Raw genomic sequence first — 27,634 nt, 5'->3', positions numbered from 1 at the left:
CAGCTCCGATAATTCACTAAAATCTTCCCTCCTCCTTGCCACAACAAAGGATCCATCCTCAGCTCCACGTGATGTGCGGTTGTAGCCCACCCTGCCCCATGCGCCCTCCACCCCGTGACTACAGCCACTGTGCACCTCACACATTCACACTCCACCGCCCAGAGGAAAAGAGGCTTATCAAATGGAAAAGAAAAAAATTTCTTTCCTAGAAGCCCTAGCCAGCATGTTGTTTCTTATCACCTCAGATTGGCTTATGCACCCATAAACCAATCACTAGGTTAAGTCAACAGGGCTCACCCCTGTTATGAGGATAGAATAAACCCCACCCAAACCAGGCATAGACCCATTCCTTCCCCACCTTGAGACCAACCCCATGCTAAATAGAATATGCCTGGTCATAAGCATTATACTGACTGACCTTCTGAACTCTTAACTTTTTCCTTGCCATGGCCTTTAAGAAGGAGCCCCATCTTTGTGTCTCCTGACAGATGCCTTGCCTTCTAAACATCTGCTTCTTCTAGACGCAGTACAGGTCATTGATCTCAGACTACTGCCTTGATTGCCAGCCCATCTGGGTTGGAATTTAGTTTTAAGGTGAACAGTATCTAGTTCTCTCCTCTTATTTTTCCCATGGGCTTTTCCCCTGTAACAAAGCCTCGGCATTGGCAATCTTTAGTACGGGAGTGGTTGGGTGGGTAATGGGTCCACAGCCTCAGTTACTCTGACAACTTGGCATAAACGTAAACCATCCCAGTCTGTTCTGAACCAACCCCTTTGAACCCTTCCAGTTAGTTAGCTGCTTGCTTCTAGCTCCAACCCTATAATGAAGTGAAACATTGATGAGAAACATTATCTCCACTATTACATTAAGGGCTTCTTCAATCAAGCTAGCTGTTTGCTTTTCTCTCTAGGCAGCCCAGTCAGAGATTAGTTCTAACCAGGGTAGAATGGGAATGAGCCCAAAGTATGGCAAAGATCTGATTTACTGTTCAAGCTCCTCTGGAGGCTTAGGTAGACTCCCTTTCTTTCCTGTAGGCATCTGGATTCAGGAACCTCTGCTTTTTTCCATGCCCCCCACACCTGTGTCTACATGGCACACCCTGGTCTGGACACCACTTCACCCTGACTTCAGTCCTTGGCCACATCAGAGCTCAGTGTGCCATGCTCACAGTTAAGGCTTCCTCTGACCTTGGTAATGGCTCAGCCAGCCCTAGGAACAGCTTGTTTTGTTTGTGCTGCTTCTTTGAGCCACATGACTGATTTGTCATTCAAGGTGCAGGTCCTCTGCTTACCAGCCTTAAAATCTGCCTATCCTTCCCAGCCCTGATCACTGGAAATCTACGTTAAAATAGCTGAGTCCTTTCCCATCTGAGCTCCATGCCTGTCCCTTGACTTTGAAAGACACCTGCTCTCCCCTGGTGCCCCAGGATTCTGGCAGCTGAAATTCCCTAAACCAGCCCCATGTCTTCCAATCCTACACACTCCTCTTAGGTGAACCCACAGTCCCAGTGAGCATATCCTGCTTTCCTCCCAGGCCTTTTCTGTTTTCCCTCATAAAAGCCACAACATCTCATTAAAACCTCATGGTCTACTTTCTTTCCCCATGTTGCTATCCTGAAGCTGCCAGGTAGCCTGCTAAAGAAAAACATTTCACCCCTTCCATTTTACATCTAATGTCCAAGTAGTGTTCTTTCCTCTTGCCATTCACATATTTTTAAATCCAGTTTTATCTTTTTCACATGCAACCCACTGCTCAGGGATGCCCGAGCAGTCTACAGAGTGCAAGCTCCAGTCATGAAACTGGCCTCTTGAGATAGAACCCTGGGGGAGAGGCTAGCAGGAAGGGTGGCAGGAATGCATTTTAAAGGACTGAGGCATCGGGGCAGGAGGCAGGAGACAATGTCCATGGAGGACATTAGGCCTGTGCCTAATGCCTGTGACCAGGGCCAGGATTAGAATCAGCCGACTAGACCAGTGACCCCACTGCTGAACCTTCTCCGCCTGGTGCTCTCTGGGTAGACTAGAATTATTCTTGAACTTGTAGTGAACAGCTGTTTGACCTTCTTCTCGTGTCCCACTTCCCTTCTCCCATAATAGCGAAGATGTAAGAATCAAGACAGAAAGTTACAGTAGCCTTGAAAATAGCCCCCGACAAAAGGCTGCCAGCCCCAAATGAACCTAAACCATTTTCCAACATGGTTGTTAGTCAGCATTTACATAGCACTCCACATTTACAGATTGGGGGACTGAGGGCAGTTAGTCATTTGTATCAGGACAGAGAACAAGATGAGGGCTGCGGGTCCTGTTTTCAATTCTTCTTAAGATTCTGATTCACTGCCTGAATGAAGAAACCCCAACCCCAACTCCTTCAGGTGGAGGCCTCCTGCACAAGGGCAGGCTGAACCCCAAACTTGACATTGGCTGCTCCTGAGTTCTCAGCCCACAGCCAACAGCTTTCTTTTCACAGAACACTTTAGGTCCCCTCTCCTGTCATGAGCCCTAGCAGAGACAACGAATACATCAAACCCTTAACAGGTATGCCAAGCTCTCTTGAACATTCACAGATCAACGCAGTTATGAGCATCTTTGTACTTCCAACTGACTGCTTCATCATTAATGTGAAATTAAACCCATTCTGAGAGCTCACAATCTGGTAAGTGTTCTATAATTGTGTTTACTGATATTGCCTTGATATTGAACACCTGGGAACAGATATAATAAATAAAGGAGGTTGGAAATCTTAGACATGATTACTTTCAAGTTGGAAAACTATAGATCTGAATGTGGCTCTGCCAGATGCTTGAGCCACTTAAATTCTCTCAGCCTCAACTTTTGCATCGTAAAACAGGAATAATTATGCCTTCCACTTAGGGTTGTTGTGAAGACAATGAGATAAGATTTGTAAAAGGCCTAACATAACATTTGAAAATATAGCACATCCCCAATAAATAGTAGTTAGTATTAATGTGCTACATTAAGATGGAAGTACAAGATAATCAGAAGATACAGATAAACAGAGCAACTCTTAAAAGCTGTCTTCTTCTTCTTTTACGCATTTAACAGTATTCATGGAGCACCTACACTGTACCAGATATCATTCTAGAAGCAGAAAATACAGCAGTGAACAAGACAGGTAAAGCCCCAGCTCTCCTGAAGGTTACCTGTGAATGGCAGGAAGATAATAGAGAAATAATAGTTAATAAAGATGATAATTTCAGATATCCATAAGTGTTGAGAAGAAAATTAAACAGAGTGATATGATAGAGAGTGACTGGTGGATTTTAGAAAGAACCTCTGTAAAGGATCATAATTGAGGTAACACTTGCCAGGAGAAGCCGTAGGAGTAGAGAGGGGGCCAGGTGGAGGAAACAAGTGCCCAGGCCTGAGGTGGAATCAAGCCTGGCTGGCCAGGAGAACTGAATGAGGACAATGGTGTCTGGGGTGGTGAGAGAGAAAAGGGACGAGATTAAGTTGAAGGTCTAGGCAGGGGATCTGAATTCTTATCACAGCTCTGCTACTAGCAAGCTGTTTGGCTTTAAATAAAGATTTTAAACTCTTGAGGTCTCTCAGTTTTGCCATCTGAAAAATGAGGGGAAGGGGTTACCCTTGATCATTGTTAAGGTCCTTTCAACTCTGACTGTAATATAGACCAAAAGCACCATTACTCTTCCTATGATGACAATACTGCAGTCAAATATGACTCTCTTACAGATTGCCCAGTCTTGTTTGTAAGTGTCTATATTGATCTTTAGGAAAGAGTTACCTGTAAAATCAATCAGTCCCCACAATGTAAAATCCTTCATTCTGCTTATTTCGAAGTATCTTTTGGTTTAGTTATGGCCAAAAGATCAGCTGGCCATAGAGAGTTTTTGGTTCCTGGTGGCAAAATACTAGCAGCTCACAGATGGTCCCAGGAACCTAGTTTTTAAAGTTTATTTTAATCGTTCTGTATTGTGTCTTGACCTTTTTTCAAGCAACTAAAGAGTATGTATCAAGTCATACAACTGAGTCTGGAAAACTTTAAGAAACTTTCTATTTTGTTTGATAGCATCAACTTGCAGAGTAGGTTATTCTGAATAGTCAAAACGAGTGTTAAAATGCTGTTTGTAAATCATTATCATCTTTTTTTAAGTCCTCATGATAGTGATTTTATTAAATTAGTTCCTTTATAAAACATTGCAGATGTCGCAATTGTTAACATAACAATTTACCAAACTGCAGTTAACTGGTGCAGTTTACTGAGCATGTTTATAAAGGGAAGGAAATGCCAAAACCCTGGTAAAGTTGTTCCACTGTGGCCTAAGAGAACAACGATTGGTTTTTCAGACACTTAAATTGGCAAATAAAAACAGGTAAAGAGTTTCCCTCCCCCAGCTGAAGCACTTCATCAGTAGAAATAGCCTGATAAATTACTTTGCACTCAAGAGATTCCACAACATGTAATGCAATAATGGAGAAATTTACCTCCTTTAGCTTCAAAGTTGGAGGGTTTTGGTCATTTTAATTTTATATCAAACTACTGCTGCAGTTTGATATAAAAACTATAGAGTGAAGATATCAACCACAGTATCTTCACTCTGAGATAAGCAGTCTTCTTCACAATGTATTTGTAATATCATCATGTTCAATTTTAAGACAAAGCAATTTTAATACTAGGTGCACACCACATGCCCTTGCTGCAAAATGGTATTCTTGACAAGTTATGGAGCAGTTCAAGGAGGTATGGTTAAGGCTGTATTACTGAATGATACTGGTAAATACTATACAATTTTTTTGTCATGTTGCAATCTTTTGTTTCCAATTCCGTGACTGCTGCTATGAAATCAGAGAGCAACAATGACAATATTATTAGGTTCGTTTTGAACTATGATTTAGTAGCAACTGAAGTTCCCAATTTTAACCCCTTGGCAGCAAGATCCAAGTTCCCTCATTTGCACATTAGCACCTAAGGGTCGAGGGGCTAAATAACCAACACAAAAGATACAACTGAACTTCCAATTGTAGCATTTGGCAGAACTGAAAGGAAAGGAAGTTGTACTACATGTTCAAGGGATTGTGCACAACATAAAGATGACACCAGGACGGGAGGCTAAGGCAGAGAATTGCTTGAACCCCGGAGGCAGAGGTTGCAGTGAGCCTAGATGAGGCGGCTGCACTCCAGCCTGGGAGACAGAGCGAGACTCCGTCTCAAAAACAAAAACAAAACAAAACAAAACAAAATGACACCAGGAAAAGATAAAATGTCACATGAAGTCTTCATAGTCTTGTACATATCCTCCATCATAACCACCATAATCTGCCAGATCATCTTTCCTGGTAGCTTTTATCCCCCTCCAGGAACCACAACTTTCTTCTTTTTGGTTTTGCTTTGTTTTCAGTGAATTGGTCATCTTTTTCAAGTCATCAATTTCCAATGAAATACACACATCTCGAACTAAGATTTCCAAAAAGAAAGGCATCATATAGTGACCTTTCATATTGTGTAATTCTATCTTTTAGTAACTTTCCAAACTCTGTAAAATCATCTCTTGAAGATGGGCTCATAGCATCTATTCCATAAACTGTATTATTAACACCAAAAGTTTCCTTTGCTAATTAGAGGTCTGACTCTTCCTGTAATTTATTTAGCCCCAGTTTATCTGCTAATTGTTCTTCTGGTGTTAGCACTTTAGGTTCTTCAGGTTCTTCTAACCTCTTTTTAATTTCTTCTGGCCTTTTCTTCTGTTGCCATTCTTTCTCTTTTATCTTCTCTGCTGTTTTTCTCTTTTCTGAACTTTTAACCTCTGGTTTTACTTCTGCTGCTTCTTTTTTTACGTCATCATTGTTATCAGTTATCCTTGACGTCCTCGTCCTAGTCCTCGCCTTCCTAGCGGTCCCCACCGGCAGTGCTGCCGCCCCACACCTTCTGCACTGGGTCTTCCACGGAGAATGCGTCTGCCTCTCAGGAGTCGGAGTCTCCAGCCGCCGCCGCCATCTTGAGCCGGGTGTGAGAGTGTATGAGCCGGAGAGCTAGCGAGGAGTTAGCGTGGAGAAGGTGAGTCACTGGGTTTGCTCGATCTTTATCATCTTAAATGTTCAAGCAGGTCTGACTGTAGTGCACGCCTCTTCTCTAGGGATTTAATATGCAGTAGTTGACCACCACAGCAAATGTACATTTAGGAAAATGACAATTATCCACCATGGTCAACAGTGACATAGATAATTTAAAGTCACCCAACGTGAGAACTGAGTGAAATTCTAAGCCATCAGGTCAAGAAGGTAGGTACTTATTCTGAAATGGCTTTAGTATAACAGATTTGCACTAAAACTGTTCTGGTCAAATGAGTAACTAACTCTCCTGCTTTGTTTTTACGCACTTACAGCTTCTAGGGTAGACCATTCCAGAACTTAAAAAACAATCTTCCAGTTCTTTCTTATTTCTAACCTAAGTCCTTTACATTGCCTTCTAAGTTATTTCCTCTATTTCTGTCATATATGGAGAAGGGTAAACTGGTGGTTACCCTCAGCACATTACACTTTTTGATATGGTTTGGCTCTATACTCCCACCCAAATTTCATGTAGAGTTGTAATCCCCAGTGTTGGAGGTGGGGTGTGGTGGGACATGATTGGATTATGGGAATGGTTTCCAATGGTTTACCACCATCCCCTTGGTGCTGGCTCATGATAGAGTTTTCAGGAGATCTGGTTGTTTAAAAGTGTGTAGCACCTCCCACTTCACTTTCTTCCTCCTTCTCTGGCCATGTAAGACGTGCCTGCTTCCCCTTCACCTTCTGCCATGATTGTAAGTTTACTGAGGCCTCCCCAGCCATGCTTCCTGTACAACCTGTGGAACTGTGAGTGAATTAAACCTCTTACCTTTATAAACTACCTAGTCTCAGGTAGTTCTTCAAAACAATGAGAGAATGGACTGCTACACTTTTAAAACAAATACTAATCTAGGTTCTTTACAGATTACCATTTAATTCTCAGAATTCCATCAGATAGATAACTCTTTCAATTCCACTTTATGGGTGGGACAGCTGAGGCACAGAAGCTAAACACCAGCTAGTGAGAGACACAGCTGGGATCTGAGCCCATGCCCCCGGCTCCAAGATCTGTGCTTCAGTCACTGCACCATTTTGCCCCTCACATAAGCAAATTCTCCATCTGGGTTGCTATTCACAAATCTATCTCTTTTTTTGTTTGTTTAAGTGATTCATGAAGAGACACCAAAAACCTTCTTCTGTTTTCTTTCATTATTTTATAAGTAAATGTAATTCTTTTCCTTCTTCCTGAAAATGAAAACCTACAACCAATGCTTTATCTGAAAAAGCCTTTGACAGGTTACTGCAGAAAGGGTCTTTAGTTTGTTCATGCTGCCCTCATTAATAGAGAAAAAGTCTTGCTGGGGCAAATTAAGTCAGTGTGTTCCCCACTCACCATCTAATTATTTTAAAAAGCACAATCCAGCACCAGAATTAAAGCAAGAATTCTACCCATCCGTTGTGAGAGCACAAGAGGCCATGAGATGAACCACATAGCTAAGACTGGTGATGTGGACTGGAGAACCCAGGAGATAATGTTATTCAAGTTTATGTGGAGGCTTTCATGGCACTCTGGTTTTTCTGCATCAGAAAAACAACTGCTGTAGGCAGAGAGTTGGTAGCTCCATATCTATCTACTTACCTATGTATCTGTGTATTCGTCTATGCACATATATGTACCACACACACCTACACAATTTCTTTTCGTTTTCCTTATCTTAACCACTAAAATACTAAGTTTTTTTGTGTACCCTTTCAAGTCTTCATCACAGATAGCAAAGAAAAGCCTGCCCTTCTTATTGTCCACTTTGCAAGCAAATTCCCTAAAACAAACCGGAAACATAAAATAGAGGATGCACATAACTAAAATATATAAAATATATACCACATAGGTATAAATAAAAAATTACATATACTTATAGGTATAGGTGAAAATTATATATATAGGTATAAATAAAATTTATATATATGGACATTATGTATATGTATATGTGTGTGTACAGGGTATTTCAGACCACAAACTTAGTGGTATAAAATATATCACTTTATTTAGTCTCATGAGAACAAACCTTAACACATCTTATGAGGAAACAATCTCAGTCAGGAAGGGTTTCTCCTCCCTTCTAAGTTACCGGGGTAGAGCTGTGTGCCGAGGCAGTGGGCGGAAGGGGTTGTCTGGTCTGGGTCATGATCCATCCAAGTTGGTGAAGACTGAGGCATCCTTATTGCTGTCTGGTCTTTGTTCACACAGAGAGGTAGCAAGGCTGCAAGAGTTCAATGCTCTCAGAGCTGCAGCCCAGGGCACAAGCAGCTCCATGAGGCTGCCTGAGGCCCTGAACCCTGCTGCTCCAGCATGCACATGAAGATTCCAGGGGACTCTGGTTCTGGCTGCCACCCCTTTGAGGTTGGGGTAGAGGGACAAGAGAGTATAGATGCTCACCACGCTCAGATTGTCTCCTTTTATCTGGTATTTTTCTTACCCTGCTTCTTACCTCCTTCCCAGGGTCTTAGCCTAGGGGAGGGAGCAGCATGTGGGAACCATTTCTCAGGTCACATCAGAGTTTAGCTAACCTCCCTTTGCCTCTCCTTTAATTGTCTTCCTTTCCCTATTCCACTAACCTGTGAACCTTTGGAGGAATTAAGGATCAAATGGAAGACTCTCTCCTTCTCATGAGGTCTTCTTTATGCCCTGAGCTCCTCAGCACATATGCTTTTAAAAGGCATAGCCTTTTTTTCTTTTATAATAGCTTGAAGCAAAGAGGTTACATGCCTAAGTGATACAGTGGGGCAAAGGAAAATGGAGTGCAGAAAGACAACAGTCTTTTCCTCCAATCACATGTACCCACCTCACAGTATATAATATATGTCAGCTGTGTGTATCTTAACATGATATATACATATATGTATTTAATACACAAGAATCATATTTACACGTATAGGCATTACTCATGTGGTTTGGGGCTATGGATTGTGGCTTTTTGGGGGATAAAAATTTATGGATGAATACTTCTATCCAATTCTTAAATATTTAAGTCATAAGTATATGTTCTTAATTTATGGATCATAAGAGAAAAAAATGGAGAACCAGAATATAAAAGATGATTATAGATAGACTGTAAGATAGATTATAATAATAATATATCAGATTATAGATAGATTTCTCATCACCAATTGCAGGGAGAGAAAAGGGAGCAATAATTTCTGACTCAGGAACTCTGTAACAATCAACTTACTGTAATCCCAGCCATGTCATTTAGCTTCATTAACAATCTCATTTTCATTATTAATAAGGATGAAAAAGTGCTCAAAATACATTACAAGTATAAGATCACAGATTTCAAATAATAAAGCCGATTGAGCTGAAGATTGAAAATATTGGCTTATTCATAAGACATTTTAGAGCACTATGCAGACAATAAAGAATTCTTAATCCTTACACAAAATGCCATGATTCACGATGTTTTTCTTTAGTATGAAATTACTTTCAATGTAAACTCTGACACCTTTGGGAAAAAAAATAGGTTCCTTAAGACCTTTCCATACAAAATGTAGGTAAAATAACTTGAAAAAGAAGTGAATCAATCTTAGGTTATATTGGCTACATCTTTAACTTGTTGCTACTAGTTTAAGGCAAGAACTTAATCTTTATTTATATCTAAACGTGCAAAGGGAAATATCCCTTTGCTCCATGGTGAGGAGACAGGACAAAGCAGGTTTTTTGTTTGTTTGTTTGTTTGTTTACCTGTGGTTGAGGAAATAGCTGTTTAAGAAAAAGATACTTCCGTTCTTCTGGCTAGCCTGAATCTTGAGAGGACAATTCCTCTCTTCCAGTTGTTGGGCAGGGTGTTTTTGTTTCTTGATGGATAAACATACTTCTACTATTAACACTAGGTGATAAGATTCGGGGTAAACAGTGTCTCAGGGATTACTTAGGAGGGACAATAGGCAGACGCAGAATCCTAGGGGAAAGCCTTCAGATATGTTGTCAAATTTAGCAAGTAAAAATACAGAAAAACCGGTTAAATGTAAATTTCAGATAAAGAATATAAGTTCCCTATATTGCATGGGACCACCTTACCAAGGTGGAATCATGTGAACATAGGAAATGACCACTGGGTGAGTGCCCAGCAGGAATATGGGCTCACCAACCAAAAGAGTAAACAAGTGGCCTCTGGGCATTCCAGCCTCAGAAGGTAGCTTATAATTCTACCAAATTCTACCAACAGTAGAACCAGTCTTCAGGGAGTACTAAAAATGCATGTGGCAAACCAAAACAGTGGTGTTAGCACGAGCCTACCTTGGAATTAGCCTGAGCTGCTTGGTGTAACATTCAAGTGAGACCAAAGTAGGGCAGAAGAAGGAACAGGGGCCTGTGTACCCAGGGAGTGTCTGTCATGCAAATCTGTGCCTTGTCTCTAAGTTATCTTAGGACACAAATCTGTGCTCAGGAAGCTCATCTGTTTCTGTGCTTCTGTTTTTTCCCGTTTTTGGTCTTCTTGTGCTTTCCCCTCATTTATCATTCAAGTTTCTTTTTGAATATTCCAGCTTTTGTCTCTAAATAATTAGCATCTAGGTCTTTAGTCTTGATCACCCTCACCACCCCATCCTCTTTGTACCAACCAGAGGGCCTCTCTCCTTCTGTCTTTTAAAATCAGATTTATTGAGATATAATTTATATATAATAAAGTTCACCAATTTTATATGTATGATCTATGAGTTTTGACAAATGTATACAGTTGTAGAACCACTGCCATCACCACAATCAAGAGAGTAGAATATTTCTATGACACCGAAAAAGGTTTCTCATGTTCCTTTACAGGTAATCTCGAGACTCCTTCCACACCTGGTCTCTGGCAACCACTGATCTGCTTTGGAACACTTCAGTTTTTACTTTTCTAGAACTTCATATAATTGAAATCATATTGTATGAAGTCTTTGTTGTCCAACTTCTTTTATTTAGCATAATGCTTTTGAGATTCATCTGTGTTGTGTATTATCAGTTGTTCATTCCCTTTTTACTGCTGACTAGTATTCCATCATATTGACATACCACAATTTGTTTATCTATTCAAAAATTAATTGACATTTGGATTGTTTCCAGTTTAAGGCTATTATACAAAAGGCTCCTATAACATTAAAATAAAAGGGTTTTTTTGAATATAAGTATTCTTTTCTCTTGGGTAAATATCTACAAATAGGATTACTGGGTCATATCATAATCAGAGTTGTACATCTAACTTATTAAAAACTACCAAACTGTTTCCCAAACTTGTTCTAACATTTTGTATTCACATCAGCAACATCTGGGAGTTTCAGTTACTTCACATTCTCACCACACTTGGTATTGTCAGTCATGTGTCAATTATGAGTGTGTGCTAATATCTCATTGTGGTTTTAATTGACATTTTCCTAATGATTAATGATGTTGATAATCTTCTCATGTACTTCTTGGTTATTTGTATTTTTTTTGATCTATTCAAATCTTTTGTACAATTTTTAATCAGGTAGTTTGATTAGTATTTAGTTGTACATGTTCTTTATAGATTATGTATGCAGACCTTTGTCATATATGTTTTGTAAATATTTTCTCCCACACTGCAGTTCACCTTTTCACTGTTCTTTTCTTTTGAAAAGAAAAAGTTTTTAATTTTGGTGAGGTTCAATTTATTGCTTTTATGGTTTATGCCTTTTTGTGTTCTGTCAAAGAAGACAGCTTAATACAAGGCCATGAAGATCTTCTCCCACAATTTCTTCCAGAACTTTTGTAGTTTTAACTCTAACATTTAGGTGTATGATCCATTTCAAGTTAATTTTTGTTTAAAATGTGAAGTAAAGGTCAAGGTACTTCTTTTGCATATAAATACCTAGTTGATCTGGCACAATTATTGAAAAAGCCCTCCTTTCCCATATTTATATGCTTTGGCTCATTAATCGAAGACCAATTGACCATGTATATGTGAGACTACTTCTGGACTTTCTATTTTGCTTAATTGATCTTTATGTCTATCCTTAGGACAATACCTTACTTTCTTGATTATTTTAGCATTGTAGTAAATCTTGAAATCAGGTGGCGTTAGTTTTTCACTTTTGTTTTGGCCATTCTAGGTCCTTTGCATTTCCATATACACTTGAGGATCAACTGGTCAGTTTATTTATTTATTCATTTATTTATTTCCTTCTTTCTTTTTTAGAAATTGGGTCTCATGATGTTGTCCAGTCTCAAACACCTTGGCTCAAGCCAACCATCTAGCTCAGCCTCCTGAGTAAGTGGGGCAACAGGTGCATGCCACCAAGCTCAGCTAAATTTGTCTGTTTCTTAACAAAAAAAAACAAAAACAAAAGGCTCCCAGAATTTTGATTGAGATTGCATTGAATCTGTGGAATCTATGGATCTGTTCAAGGAGAACTGACATTGTAACAAGAGTAGAGTAAGACTTCCAAACCATGAACACAGTATACCCTTCTTTTATTAGGTCTTTGATTTTTCTCAATGTTTTGAGTTTTCAGCATACCGATCTTTCATGTATTTTGTTATATAACTTACTTATAAGTGTCATGATTTTTTAATGCTAATGTAAATAAGATTTCGTTAACTATAAAGAAGTGTCCTTTTTGTGGTCTGTTTATTGCTATGTTGTCCTAGTCCACCTAGTGTTGCTATAAAGGAATACTTGAGGCTGGGTAATTTATAAAGAAAAGAGATTTATTTGGATCATGTTTCTCAGGCTGTACAGGAAGCATGGCACCAGCATCTGCTTCCAGTGAGGGCTTCAGGCTGCTTCCACTAATGGCAGAAGGCCAGAGGGAGCCAGCATGTGCAGAGATCACATAGTGAGAGAGGAAACAAGAGAGAGAAAAGGTGCTAAGTTCTTTTTAACAACCAGCTCCTGCAGGAACTAATATAGCAAGAACTCACTCATTACCACAAAGATGGTACCAAGCCATTCATGAGGGATCCATCCCCATAATCCAAATACCTCCCATGAGGCCCCACCTCCAATATTGGGGATCAAATTTCAACATGAAGTCTGAAGGAGTCAAGTATTCAAGCCATAGCACTTTTTTTTTTTTTGGCTTTTTTTTTTGCTTTTTGTTGGTGAATTTGCTATTTAAAATGCCCCCCACCCAAGTGTAGTGCTGAAGTGCTATCTTGTGTTGCTCAGCACAAGAAGTCTGTGATATATGTTACAGAGAAAATACATGTTTTAAATAAGCTTTATTGAGGCATGAGTTATAGTGCTGTTGGCTGTGAGTTAGATGTTAATGAATCAACAATATATATTAAATAAGGTGTCTTTCAGAAACAAAGGCAAAGAAAAATTATTTATTGATTGGTTGACGGAAATATTGTGACCAGAGGCTCACAGGAACATAATCGTATATTTTGCCTAGGTGCAATGGTTCAGTATTCACTAAGTCAATGCTTATGGTGGCTTTATTTACTATACTGCATTTTTGTTTACTCATTTGTCAGTTGATGGACATCTGGCTTGTTTCCACTTTTGGTCTATTAGCAATAGTGCTGCTATGAATATTCATATACGGGCTTTTGTGTCTCTAATTTGTTCTGTCAACTACTGAGAGAGGAATGTTGATGATTCCAAATGTTATTGTGGATCTGTGTATATCTCATTTCAGTCTTACCATTTTCGCCTTATATGTTTTGAAGCTCTGTGTTAAGTACATACACAATTGTGATTCTTATGTCTTCTCAGTGAATTGACCCTTTTATTATTAGGTCCTTTTTTACTCCTAGTAATATTCTTTGTCTTGACTACATGCCAGATATTGTAAAGTTTACATTATTAATTGCTGGATTTTGTTATATTCCTTTAAAAAGTGTTGGATTTTTTGATACACAGCTAAGTTACATGCAATGATTTTGACCCTTTGGTGGCTTGCTTTCCAACTCTGTTAGATTGAGTTCAGAGGGATCTTTAGGGCTATTTTAGCCCTATTACTACTACTTTTACTACTAAAATAATACCCTTCTGAGGAATTTTTTCAATTTCCTGTGTATTACAAGATATTTTAACTCTGGATGGTGAAATACAAGCTATTTTCAAGTCTAGGAATTCTGCCACACCATTTAGTGGCTTTTTTCCTGCATCTCATGCATTTACAGATCTGTACTCAGCCAAAAACTTGAGGATATTTCTCTACATCTCTCTAGGGCACTCTTGTTGGTTCTCTCTGTCTCTCTCTCTCTCTCTATCTCTCCCTCTCTCCCTCCCTCCCTCCCTCCCTTCCTCCCTTTCTCTCTCTGTCTCTGGTACTATGCTGCCTTGGCTCCCCAAACCCTGATCTCTCTCTCCTCACTTTGGCATGATGGTTGGGCCAAGTTGGGTTCCTTGTGCTGCAATTTAGAAAGAGCCTGCAGGCAGAAACCTGGGCGCATTACAGAGCTCACCTCATTTGTTTCCCTTCTATCATATATCACAATCCTGCACCACATCTTGTTTAATATGTGAAGGCCATTGTTTCATATATTTTGTTTGGTTTTCTAGCTGTATAGGCATGAGGGTAAATCTGGTCCTGGTTCCTCCATCTTGACTGAAAGAGAAGTCCTGAGAGCTCAGAGTGCTGTTTTTATGACAAATCTAATTCAATTGCCTCCCCTAAACTTTTTAATTACTTCCTTGGGCATCAGTTTCAAAAGAGTAAATAAATGAAGGAGAAAGGGATGTGTGTATGTATCTCTAAAGATGGAAGGAGGTAGAACATGGCCTTTAGGGAACCAGAAATAGTAATGGAGTCTGGACAATGAAAGGTGCAAACACATGAGGGGGGAGGTCCAGGGGTGGATTACGAAGGCAGAATGGAGCAAACAGTGGTCCAGAATCCCAGGGTCCTCGAGTCCCTCTGCTGAAATCCGCAAAAATAGCTGAAACAGTATCCCACTCTAGCCGTTCCAGCTACTCAGCGTCATGTCCTCTTTGTCCATACATTCTTCATCCCATAGAGTCTTGCCAGGAATACAGACCATGTAAATCATGTTGACCATGCTGCTAGATTTTGGGGGGTGGGAGGAGTTATCTGAAGGAACTAGAGAACTAAAATGGAAACATCTTTTGCCTTCAAGATTGAATATGAGAAGATGGAAAGACAGACTATACATAATTAAAAAGGACTCAATCAATGGTTAAAAAAAAAGAAAAAGTTGGACAAGACAGCGAAGTTTCAGCTGTTTGAGAACCAAATGAGTTCAGGAGGGAAGCCCCAAGGAGGGAAGCCATCTTCTGCTTCTGGGTGAGTCTTGGGGCTGACAGAGTCATTTAAGCCATAATCAGAAAGAGAAATGGGCTCCTCGGTCTAGGTCTTTTTTGCTGCAACTGTTTACTTGCCAGGAAAGTACGGCTGTGGGTCTAATCTTCTCAATTTCTGCCTTGAGTTCTGGGAGACACCTGGGCTGCCTTGGGTAACTGAAAGGATACTGGCTGAGGCAGGAAAGATATCAACAATTATTGAGGGAAAATATGTGAGGTGTTGTGTCAGAGCCTTAAAGACCTCATCTCGTAATCTTAACAGCAACCCACATTTCACAGATGAGAAAATTGAGGCTCAGAAAGGTTACATGCACGGTTTCAAGTTGGGGCTCTGTGCCAGCCCACCAGGCCATAAAATGAAAGAGATTATTAGGTTTTGTGGTGAGAGCAGCTCAAGCCAAGTTTGAATCCTGACTATAAGTAAACATAAAGATGGGTGACATATACTCGTGTATGTCACAATAAATTATAAATAGAATGATTTTCTTTGGAGAGTTTAACGTACTGTCAAAGTACAATTTCCAAAAAGTTAAAGACGTAACTCCTGTACAAATTTAGAATGAACACATGTCAAATATGTTATTTAATTCATTAAGGAGGGAATTTGTAAGATGGTAACTCTGGTACAAAGAATATTGGAGGAACTGGGTGTTCCTTGGCAACAAAAAATAGAGAATGAGATTACTAGATTAGATACAAAACTTGTTAATGTCTTACAGGGCAATAAAACTATAATCTTTTAGGTTACCCTTTCTCTCAGACAGAAGTCATTTGCATCTCCACCAGACAAAAATGTCTACAAGTTAGCATGTAATTTCACCAAGTCTGAGACCTGTAAACGTTAATTAAAAAGGAATCAAACAAAGATACATTTCCCTAGGTAATTACTCATTGATGGGTTTCTTAACTCCTTGGCTGATATTAAAAGGTCGTGGTTTCTCTCTTGGTCTTATTTCCAAATTTTGGTTGATTATTTTTCTTATCAATACACTAGGAAATCTATCATAATAGTGTTAAGTCCTTTGACGGAAAATGATTCCAGGTTTTATGGGGCCTGGAGTTCTTACAATATTAGAGTCTCTTTAAAAAAAAATACAAAAAATTTTACTTTTGCAAATCTTATAAAAATATATAAACAAGAGAACACATAAATTTATGTCCCCCAAGGGCATTGGAAGGAGTCATGCACAAAAGGGTCCCTGTTTTTTTTAAATGTCAAATATTCTGTAACCAAGTATCTTCAGCTCTGAGTTAGTGTGTAACTGTATTTGTTCATTTTCATGCTGCTGATAAAGACATACCTAAGACTGGGTAATTTATAAAGAAAAAGAGGTTTAATGGGCTCACGGTTCCACGTGGCTGTGTCATCAGTGGAGGGTGTCCAGGTTCTTGGCATCTTGAACAAAGAATTGGACAAAACACACACAAAAAACAAGGAAGGAATGAAGGGATTTACTGAAAATGAAAGTACACTCCACAGTGTGGGAGCGGCCGGAGCATAGGGGCTCAAGGGCCTGTATACAGAATCTTCTCAGGTCCAAATACCCTCTACAGGTTTCCCATTGGCCACTTGGTGGTCACCTCATGTAAATGAAGTGGTGGCCAGCAATCAGAGGCTGCAGGGAAGTTACAAAGGTTACACTCCTGTGTAAACATCTGATAGGCTGCAAAAAGCAACCCATCAGAGGTTAAAGTGAAGTTACAAAGTTGCACTTTTACACAAAGGAAGACTCTGCCCGCAATCAGTCTGACTGGTTGTGGACATTCAATTTCTCATCTGCCTTGCAGAAAAGGTGGGGATTTGTAAAGGTAGTAGTCTCTGGTCCTTTTGTTACTTAGGCGTGGGAAGGTAGGGTTTTCCTTTCAATTTAGTTCTCGGAAGTCGGTGTAAAATGGCCTTAGGTTCCCTGCCTCCATACCCTATTCTCCTGCCTCAGCTGGGGAGGCCTCACAATCATGATGGAAGGTGAAAGGCACATCTTACATTGTGACAGACAAGAGAGAATGAGAGCCAAGCAAAAAGGGTTTCCCCTTATAAAACCATCAGATCTCATGAGACTTATTCACTACCATGAGAACAGTATGGGGAAAACCAGCCCCATGATTCAATTATCTCCCACAATTGTGGAAGCTACAATTCAAGATGAGATTTGGGTGGGGACACAGCCAAACCATATCAATAACCAACCTAAACACCTATACTTTTTTTGTATTATCTAATATGCTATATTATTTTATGATCATTCTGCTGACTGTTCCACAGGTGATTTGGTTGAATGATTTCCCTACAGCCTTACAAATTGTCTTTAAAATCTTATACCAGAAAATATGTGCTGGCATTAAATTTTCAGTAGTTAAGAAGATATTAAAGGCTAATATGAATAAACTGATTAATATGTTCAGTCTATATTTGACAAACTCAACTTTGTTAACAAATGTGTGTTCTTGACAGGATTATCTTCTATCCCCATTCACTGAAGAGTCTCTGCCTTCACCAGCTCAGTTACTTCCCAGCCCCCAACCTTCAAAGCAAGTTCTGCCTGGTATTTTCCAGACTAGTTTTCCACTTTTCTTTCTTTCTCTCTCTTTTTCTTTCTTTCTTTCTTTCTTTCTTTCTTTCTTTCTTTCTTTCTTTCTTTCTTTCTTTCTTTCTTTCTCTTTCTTTCTTTCTCTTTCTTTCTTTCTTTCTTTCTTTCTTTCTTTCTTTCTTTCTTTCTTTCTTTCTTTCTCTTTCTTCCTTTCCTTCTCTCTCTGTCTTTCTTTCTCTTTCTCTTTCTTTTTCTTTTCTTTCCTTTTTCTTTCCTTTTTTCCTTCCTTCCTTCCTTCCTTCCTTCCTTCCTTCCTTCCTTCCTTCCTTCTTTTTCTTTCTTTCTTCTTTTTCTTGACACAGGGTCCCACCATGTTGCCCACACTGACCTTGAGCTCCTGGGTTCACTCTTGGGCTCAAACAGTCCTCCCCCTGCAGCCTCTCGAGTAGCTGGGACAACAGGCATCTGCACTACCACACCTGACTGCACCTTTTTTTTGATGCTGACTTCAGGTAGAGGGGAAAATTAACGGAGGAAAGAAAGGAAATGCAAGGAGACTACTAGAGTGGAGAATATGTATACAGCATTTACTATGTGCTGGGCACTGTTCTAAGAGCTCTGTATGTATTAACCTACTGGAGGCAGGCACTGCTACTATTCATATATTATAAAGGAGGAAACAAAATGAATAAATAACTTGCTCAGGTAAAGCCAAAACCCACGTTTCCATCTCAGAGCAAAATCACATTCAAAGAAACACAGAGTTTGCATTTTTCTGTGACGGGCCTTTGAAAAATAAAGTCTAAACACAGTGTTTGTATCTACTCTTATTAAAATCCTTTGACTTTTTTATTCTCTAATTCCCTTGCATTGGGTTTCAAATGACAAAAATCCAACTGTAACTTAAAAAGAGCTCTATTGAGACACTGAGGCTCTTGTAACTGGCATGTCCTCCCTTCAGGCATGGCTGGATCTGGGGCCTTTAGTGACGCCGTCAGAACTCTGAGTGTGTTTGTCTCCCCACCTCTTGGCTGTGCTTTCCTCTGTGTGATGGCTTGGTTCTATAGGCAGTTTCTCTCATACTGCTGGGGAAAATTGCTTCCAACAACTCCAGGCTCACCCAATCCCTACAACTAGAAATCCCAGAGTAAAATAGACACCTCCTCTCTCCCAGCGTCCGTAGAGCATGCCGTAGGGAAGGCCAGTGTTCCAGATGATAGAGACTGCCGGTTGGTCAGACTGGGCCACAGAGGGGATGGAGAAGGTCATTGGGGAACTTATGTTTTTCCAGGACCACATGCGGTGTGAGAAGCATAGTGCCCAAAAAGAAAAAAGAACATGCTGTTACCTGACGAAGGGGAAAGAATACCAATCAGGTGAAATCAGTGGACATCCATGACACTATGAAACACTGCTCTCCCTCCTTCTGCTGACCCAGAGCTCCATCTTCTTCATGCCATTTAGAAACTGTGGTCTCACACCCCAACATCTCTGCATGAATTCTACTCAGAGCTCTCAACAGATTATATTTCTGCTTTGTCACTTCCCTCTCCCACAGCTTCTTTCTGATTTAGACTTGCATGTCAATCATTTACATTTTAATGTGATCTTTTTTCACTAATGCACTATGTCTTCCAATAATATTTGAATTTGAAGCCTAAGTGAGCAATTAAAGCGTTTATCCCTAGCTTAAATTAATTTTAGCATAGGCAAACAGGAAGGCTGCAGCTTCCCTGCAACATGTGAAAGTCCAGCAGATGGGCAGTTTTCCATATGCAAGCCGTTGTCACACAGAGTTCACTGACCACACACCGGTTCATTGAGGCAGAAGAACAGAATCTGCCTGCAGCTTGTACACAGAGAATTCCTTCCATAAGCAGTCATAGTTTCTTTTAGGCCTGGGACACATGGACAGTCACTTCTTCTCAAGGAGATTTACTAGGGGCTCAAAATGATCTTCCCTTCTCTGGTTACCCAAACCAAATAGTTGACCCAACCACATTTCATCTGATATCACAATATCTGAATAGCCCTCTTATTCTTGCACAATTCTCTTTTTCTTTATACTTCCTTTCTCAGTCTCAGCAAAAACACTTTATAACCCCTCACTCTTAGTCATTTTTGACCACTTGCTGCCTCTTCTTTTATCTGCTACATAACTCTTTTGAATGAGAGCTGCCTACAGCAATGAAAGAAGGAAGAATTATATTGGCTGGATGATCGAGTGGCATCCCAGATGCTACAAACAGTGGGAATAAATGGAAGGTGACATTTCCTCCCAGCGCTGGGTGGAGGAGGCTATTACTAAATCAACTAACAGTTCATGCCTAGAGCAGCAGCCGTGAGATCTCCACTGCTGGGCCAACCTTTGGTGTTTAAATACATTCTGCCCACAGGTGGCCCAATGTTTTCTTTAAATTGTTTCTTGTCAACAAATGAGCTTTACTCCTATCCCCTGAGGGTGGCCACAAAGCATTGCAAGGTCTACCACTACCCTGCAAGCAAAAGAAAAGTGTGGCATTTCTAGAGGAGAGAAGCGCCTTATGTATTCCTACATTTCTTCCACATTCTTCCGGTTGAGTCGGCATTGATTCATGTAACAAACTTCTTCCCTGAGGAAAAGACTTTGCCAACATAAGAATGCTAAATAATACACACATCACCAGAGTTTATGTTTTTCATTCTGTTTGTGACATTTGTCTCTACGGGCCAGTAATCAATAGGAGCTCGCTATTTCTGTGCTGTAAAACACTTTGCTCTAAAATGTTGCTTTCCCTTCCTGTGTTCCTTAGGGCAATGTTTCTCTGTCAACCAAGTGCCATTATAGCTGGGGTCTCAAGGATAGCTGGGGCTGTCTTACCAGTAAAATTCAGGCGTGTCCAGGTACCTCTGGAACACTGTGGACCAATAAAAGGAGCCCATTTGGATGTTCATTTGCATGAGTGTCCAAGAAATTTATGGGAGGAAACTCCTAAAAGAAGAAAGGATTCGTGTGTGTGCACAAATGTGAGTAAAGGGGTGGTTTTGAGTATGATGAGGAGTGCAGGGCTCACACTGCCCCGTGGATCCCCCTTCTCTGCCCCCACCCTTAGCTTTCCCCTGTACCTTCTTCCTGCAGTTCTCTAGCTAGAGCTGGGGAGGGAGGTTGAGATACAAAAACAAAGGAGAGGTGTTTCACTAACACCTCTGTGAGGCTGTAAAAGCAGAAAGATGCCGTCCCCTATGGCCCATGTTACAGAGCACAGCACAAATGGAAAACAGTATTTTATCCCCATTTTATAGGGGACAACCTGTCAGCTCAACATTGCCATCCAGAGCAGCAGAGCACCAAAGCCACCCGGCACAACCCAGTGCTATCTGAGTGGGGAAGGTAGGAGATCACAGGAAACATGTGCAAAGCTATGGAGACAGGTTATGCTTAGGCTTCACCAAGGCTGCCATTGAGAATAACTTGTTTGAGGGGCAGGGGTAGAAGGAAAGATGTGTAGCTAGAGTTGCTGAAATTGTGCCTAGATGCTGAGTAATAAAAAATCACTTTATTACTACTTCTATAACCTGTTTCCCCCAGGTTTGATGTATGGAGATCAAATTCACAGTTATGATAAAAATGCATTTATTCAATTGTCAGTGGGGTTTTTTTTTTTCCCAAAATATAATTTTGACTCCAAGTCACTCCATTTTCTAGTTCTTAAATGAGCTGACATTTGGAATTGGTCTGATTTTTTATTGGTCCCATAATATACACCTTTTTTTAAGAGGCTCCTAAAAGTGTGGAAACTCAAGGAAGGCCCAGAGATTATAATATTGGTTTTGAATTACAAATACGCTTTCAGCGGGACAAAGAGCAGGCCAAATCCTTCACCAAGCTTCTACTGGGTGTCCCTATTTTAAGACTGCAATTTGGATGACTGCAATTATTTGCATTTTTATTACTAATTGCTCCTGCCATTGGTGCAACCAGCCACTTTTGGGTGCAATTACCCCCTCATGGGAGCAATTACATATAAAAACAATTCTGCACGTGCAGCTCATTGTGACAACACAAAAGGAGGCTGAGGAGAACAATTTGGCTCATCAAGTCCTGTCTCCAACTTCGTCCATGTGCCAGCTATAAGGTAGAACAGCAGGGACAGGAAAGTAGCACCTACCCTGGGATGTGCAGGCTGGAGCAGTCCTTCCACTGTCTATGAACTTTTTTTTTTTTTTTTTTTTTTTTTTTTGAGACAGAGTTTCGCTCTTGTCGCCCAGGCTAGAGTGCAATGGCATGATCTCGGCTCACTGCAACCTCCGCCTCCTGGGTTCAAGCGATTCTCCTGCCTCAGCCTCCCGAGTAGCTGGGATTACAGGCATCCGCCACCATGTCTGGCTAATTTCTGTATTTTTAGTAGAGACAGGGTTTCACCATGTTGGCCAAACTGGTCTCAAACTCCTGACCTCAGGTGATCCGCCCGCTTCAGCCTCCTAAAGCACTGGAATTATAGGCGTGAGCCACTGCGCCCGGCTCTACGAACATATTTTTAGAAGATTAGACTGTGAATTTATTTAATTAGAAAAAAGCAACTCATCTTGCTAAAGTGGATTCCAAACACCAAATCAAGTCATATAGCCCTCTAATTAAACACCCAGACTTCCAGAAAATGCCAGATTTCTATGAAATTCTGTTTTTTTTACGAAGAGCACTGACACATCCATCCCACTGAAATACGACATACACACCAGTCTCCCTCCCCTTGTCTCTACTAGACACACCAACTTAACTGCTCCAGCCCTGGGATTGGGAATGATGGTGTAATGAGCTGACACATGAGGTCTGAGCACCAGGAGGAGCATCCCCAATTGCAAAATGCAGCAGGCATTCTACACAAACCATCTTAGGGTTTCCAGGCAGCCCACAGACCAAATTGTCATATTACATCTCACTACCCAATTCAAATTTTAATTAGAAATGGGAAATGGGAGTGCATCCAAGGCCACCATCAGCCTGTATATAGAGACTGTGTACACAATTACCTCATTGTGCCTCAATTTCCTCCTCTGTAAAATGGGGATAAGAATAGCCCCTGCCTCATAGGGTCGTGACTGTGATTAAAAGAGCCAATTCATGGAAACACTTAGAACAGTGCCTACTATGCTATTTTGTTGCAATTATTTATTTCTAGATCTGTCTCCTCTCTGAGTTGTTAGGAAAAATTACACAAAACTGGAGATAATCATATAGTTTTTGGCATCATACTCAAGCATCATTTAACAAACAGACCTAAAGGGAAAGTAACTTTAACTGATTATTTTTTGTTAACTAGAGGCTAGATTCTGGAAAATTAGATATTTATTTGTAGAGGATTGATAAATTACAAATGATTTTTATCCAGGAAAGAGGCCAACTATTTTCTTCCAATCAAAAAGAATAAACCCAAAGGTTTAAGGTCCTGGAGGAAGGACATTAACCTGTTTTGTACCTAACTTTGCCCCCGTATTCCAGCATTTTCTTTTTTCCTATTGACTACGTTTATCAGTTTCCTCCTATTACCCTATGCTCCAGGTTTGCCATTTTGCTGGTCCCCTCATTAGCAAATTAAATAAATCTTTGACACACACTCACTATACATTTTTCTGAGATCCATGTTGTTACTTTTTGTAAAAAGAAAATATTTGCCAGAAGCCATGCACTCCCTGCAGGCGGAACTCTCTCACAGTCATCTTTGTGTGCTGGTTCAGTGCTTCTCACATTTTAATGTGCATCCAAATCAACTGAGTGTTACCAGCAGCGAATCCATATGGGTCTGCAGCAACCTCAATTCTTGCCTCCTAAGAAGAAAGAATTTGACCGAGGAGGCGTAAGGCAAAAGGAGAGACTGAGGCAAGTTTTAGAGCAGGAATCAAAGTTATTAATAATTTAAAAAGCTTTAGAGCAGGAATGAAAGGAGAAAGGCCAAGCAGGTGACTTGAGAGATCAAGTGCGTGGTTTGACCTCTGACTTAGAGTTTTACACGTTGGCATACTTCCAGGGTCTTGCATTGCTTTCCTGATTCTTCCCGTGGGGTGGGCTGTCTGCAAAGGCAGTGGCCTGCTAGCGTTTGGGAGGGGAGCATGCGCGGTGTGTTTAGTGAAGTTGTACGCATGCTCTCTTGAGGCGTTCTCCCCTTACCAGTCGAATGTCTCTAGAAGGTCATATACCATTTAAACTCTACCATGTTGCCTCTTAATGCTCATGCTTGAGCTCACTTGCCCAACTCCTGAGGTCTTATTGGAAAACTGCTGATTACCAGTTTCAGGCTTTTTCTATCTATTGGGAGATTGCCTTTCCCTGGCACTAGCTGCAACTGACCAATTATTATTTTGGAGAGACAGTTAACAACCGCCTGACCATCACCTGATGGTTGCCTGACATTCCTGATGGGAGGTGCGGGGAGTCCTCTCCTGCCCTGAGCATGACTGACTAGCTACCTACTGTAACATGAGGATTCACTTGGTCTGGGGAGGGGCCTAAAATACGAAATTTCTGCAGATGCTGCAGACATGAGTCCTGAGCACAAAGCCTGGACTTAGAAAATGCAGGTGCTTAGAAATGTCTGTAAACATCCACCTGTGAGGACAAATGACATGTCTTACTCCTTATTGCTACCTCCTCCAATACCTATCTTTTATTTCCACAATTTATATGCTGTAATGCAGAGGACCTGGTTTGGGTGGAGACACAATTAGTAGGGCTTGCTTATCATAATGACTTAGTTAAATGAGAGCTCATTAAGAGGATGAGGGAAGATGGGAGGTAGTTCGATAATGGGAAAACACAGTCATTTAGGATGTAAAAACTATGCTACTTACAGTAGTTATGGTCTCCCCTATTGATGTCCCCATTGCGGTACTCCCAGCGGGACTAATACCAGCAGCATTGCCCAACCTCATTCCCCAAAGGCCGCGTGGATCCCCTCTCAGGCAATCTTAGGTTTAAGAGAAGGGAATCATAGTTGGCCTTAAAAACACAGTGGGGACTTCTAACCTAGGCAGCAGACTTAGTTTCTAGCTTCTGTTGTCTCAGGGCATCCTACCTCCATGTGCCTTCATGTATATAAAATTAACAGGCAGTTAACTCTACTACTAGAAAAATAAAGTAGTCCTTGTGTGAATTTAGGCAGAATTATAATTGTCTACCCCAGTGGTTCTCAAACCTGAGGTCACATTAGAATCCGGAGCTTGTATGAAAACATATATATGCCTGGGTCTCACTTCTAGAGAGTCTGCTGTAGTTAGCTTGGGCAACACATGAACAATATTCCTCTATGGCTAAAGAGGAGATGGCATTAGCTCATCAACTGCACTGTCACTGCAATAAGTGAAAAGTTGTTAGGTATTGACTTCTATCGTTCTCCAACACATTAAGGCAAAGGTGTCTCTGGTCATCTTAGAAGCACTGCAAATTTTTCAGTAGTTTTAATTTTAATTCTATGTACTTTATAATGTGAATACATTAGAACTGCTTTTCAGGGGGGAAGTGCTAGATGCTGCAAAAGGTCTGATATAAGTGGCATGAATCCTGACCGTGAGGTGCTACTTCCCCCAAGCTCCCGGAAATAGGAATAATAATGTTTTACCTGAGGCTGAAACTAATACAATCCACACATAATAGATAAAATTAAGCAACCAAATGATTGTAAATATGTGATTATAAAGTTTTCTTTGGCTTTTAAATAGAATACTTTTATTATTGAAATAATATCTTTCTAAAAATAAATTACTTTGGAAGGAGTTGTATGAGGTAAGAATGTAAAGTTTCCATTTCTACACCCTCTCCCACTCCCCATCAGCCCCCTCCTCCCAGTTCCTCCTTCCTCAAAGAGAGCTTTCACTGAGTTTAGCGCATTTCCTTCCAGAGCTCTTCTGTGCATGTACAAATGCATGCTCATGCGTATGTGTGTGTATAGCTTTTTCTTCTTTTTGCATCCTGTTTCCAAGTCTTCCCCACCATTCTCACTTAAATCTACTGTAGTCAGGTTTTCCTTTATCCCAGGCAACTTTATCACAGGCAACTTCAGCAAAGCTCCCACAGTGGTAAATCCTATGGCAAATCTCTAATTGTCACAGTGGCTCATTCCTGACACCACACACATCTGGTTTTCCTCCTGCCTCCTAGCTACTCCTCCTCAGTCTCCTCTGCAGTTTGTTTCTTTAATTCTCTCTCTAATCTCTAAATGTAGACACCTTTTCCCCAACCCCTAGTCCTCCAAGTCCTTTCCTGCTCTATGTGCATTTTCTCCCTTAGTGATCTTCGCAAGTCTCTTGGCTTTAAACACCATCTGTACGCTGATGACACCCAAATTTATATTTCCAGCATGAATAACTCTCATAAACTTTATGTTTTGGTTTGTTTTTTGTTATTACATGAATATTGATTTGTATGCATTTATCTTTTTTCCTTCCCAACTTTTACTTTAGGTTCAGGGATACATGTGCAGGTTTGTTACATAGGTAAATTACATCTTGTGGGGATTTGGTACACAAATAATTTTGTCACCCAGGTAATGAGTACAGCACTTGATAGGTAGTTTTTCAGTCCTCACTCTCCTCCCGCCCTTCACCCTCAAGCGGCTCCAGAGTCTTTTGTTGTCTCCTTTGTGTACATGTGTGCTTAACATTTAACTCCCACTTCTAAATGAGAACATGCAGTATTTGGTTTTTGGATTCCTGCATTAATTTTCTTAGGATAATGGCCTCTGGCTCCATCCATGTTGCTACAAAGAACATGATCTCATTCATTCTTATGGCTGCATAGTGTTCCAGAGTGTATATATACCACATTTTCTTTATCTAGTCCACGGTCAGTGGGTATCTAGGTTGATTCCATGTCTTTTTTTGCGGGGGGAGGGATTTGTTTTATTAATTTATTTTTTAATTTTTGCTTTAAATTTTTTTTATTTCAGTAGATTTTGGGGGAGCAGGTGGTATTTGGTTACGTGAATAAGCTCTTTAGTGGTAATTTCTGAGATTTTAGTGCACCCATCACCCAAACAGTGTACGCTGTACCCAATGTGTAGTCTTTCATTGCTTGCCACACCCCACCCTTTCCATGAGTCCCCAGAGTCCGATGTATTATTCTTATACCTTTACATTCTCATAGCTTAGCTCCCACATACGAATGAAAACATACAATGTTTGGTTTTTCATTCCTGAGTTAACTTCACTTAAAATAATATTCTCCAATTCCACCCAGGTTGCTGTGAATGCCATTATTTCATTCCTTTTTATGGCTGAGTAGTAGTCCGTGGTGTGTGTATGTGTATATATATGTGTGTGTGTGTGTGTATATGTGTGTGTGTATATATATATCACATGTGTCTGTATATTATATATGTAATATATAATATATAATATATATAATACACACACACACGATATATATTACTGTGCAAGTATCTTTTTCACATAATGACTTATTTTTCTCTGGGTAGATACCTAGTAATAGGATTGCTGGATCAAACACTAGATCTACTTTTAGTTCTTTAAGGAATCTCCACACTGTTTTCCATAGTGGTTGTACTAGTTTATATTCCCCCCAGCAGTGTAGAAGCCTGTTCTGTTTTCACCATATCCACGCCAACATCTATTTTTTTTTTATTTTTTGATTATGGCCATTCTTGCAGGAGTGAGGTGGTATGGAACTGTGGTTTTGATTTGCATTTCCCTGATAATTAATGATGTTCAGCATTTTTCCATATGCTTGTGGGCCATTTGTACATCTTCTTTTGAGAATTGTCTATTCATGTCATTGGCCCACTTTTTGATGGGATTGTTTGTGTTTTCTTGCTGATTTGTTTGAAT

At 40.3% G+C, this 27,634-nt stretch overlaps 1 pseudogene; it reads right to left on the bottom strand.

Annotated features, from left to right (window-relative positions):
* Positions 1-5,243: 5,243 nt before the first annotated feature.
* On the bottom strand, positions 5,244-5,974 carry LOC100426974 (eukaryotic translation initiation factor 3 subunit J pseudogene; annotated as a pseudogene).
* Between the last annotated feature and the right edge of the window lie 21,660 nt (positions 5,975-27,634).

The sequence above is a fragment of the Macaca mulatta genome, chromosome 2, assembly GCF_049350105.2.
Source record: "Macaca mulatta isolate MMU2019108-1 chromosome 2, T2T-MMU8v2.0, whole genome shotgun sequence".
Taxonomy (NCBI): Eukaryota; Metazoa; Chordata; class Mammalia; order Primates; family Cercopithecidae; genus Macaca; species Macaca mulatta.
This window is presented reverse-complemented; position numbering and strand designations above follow the sequence as displayed.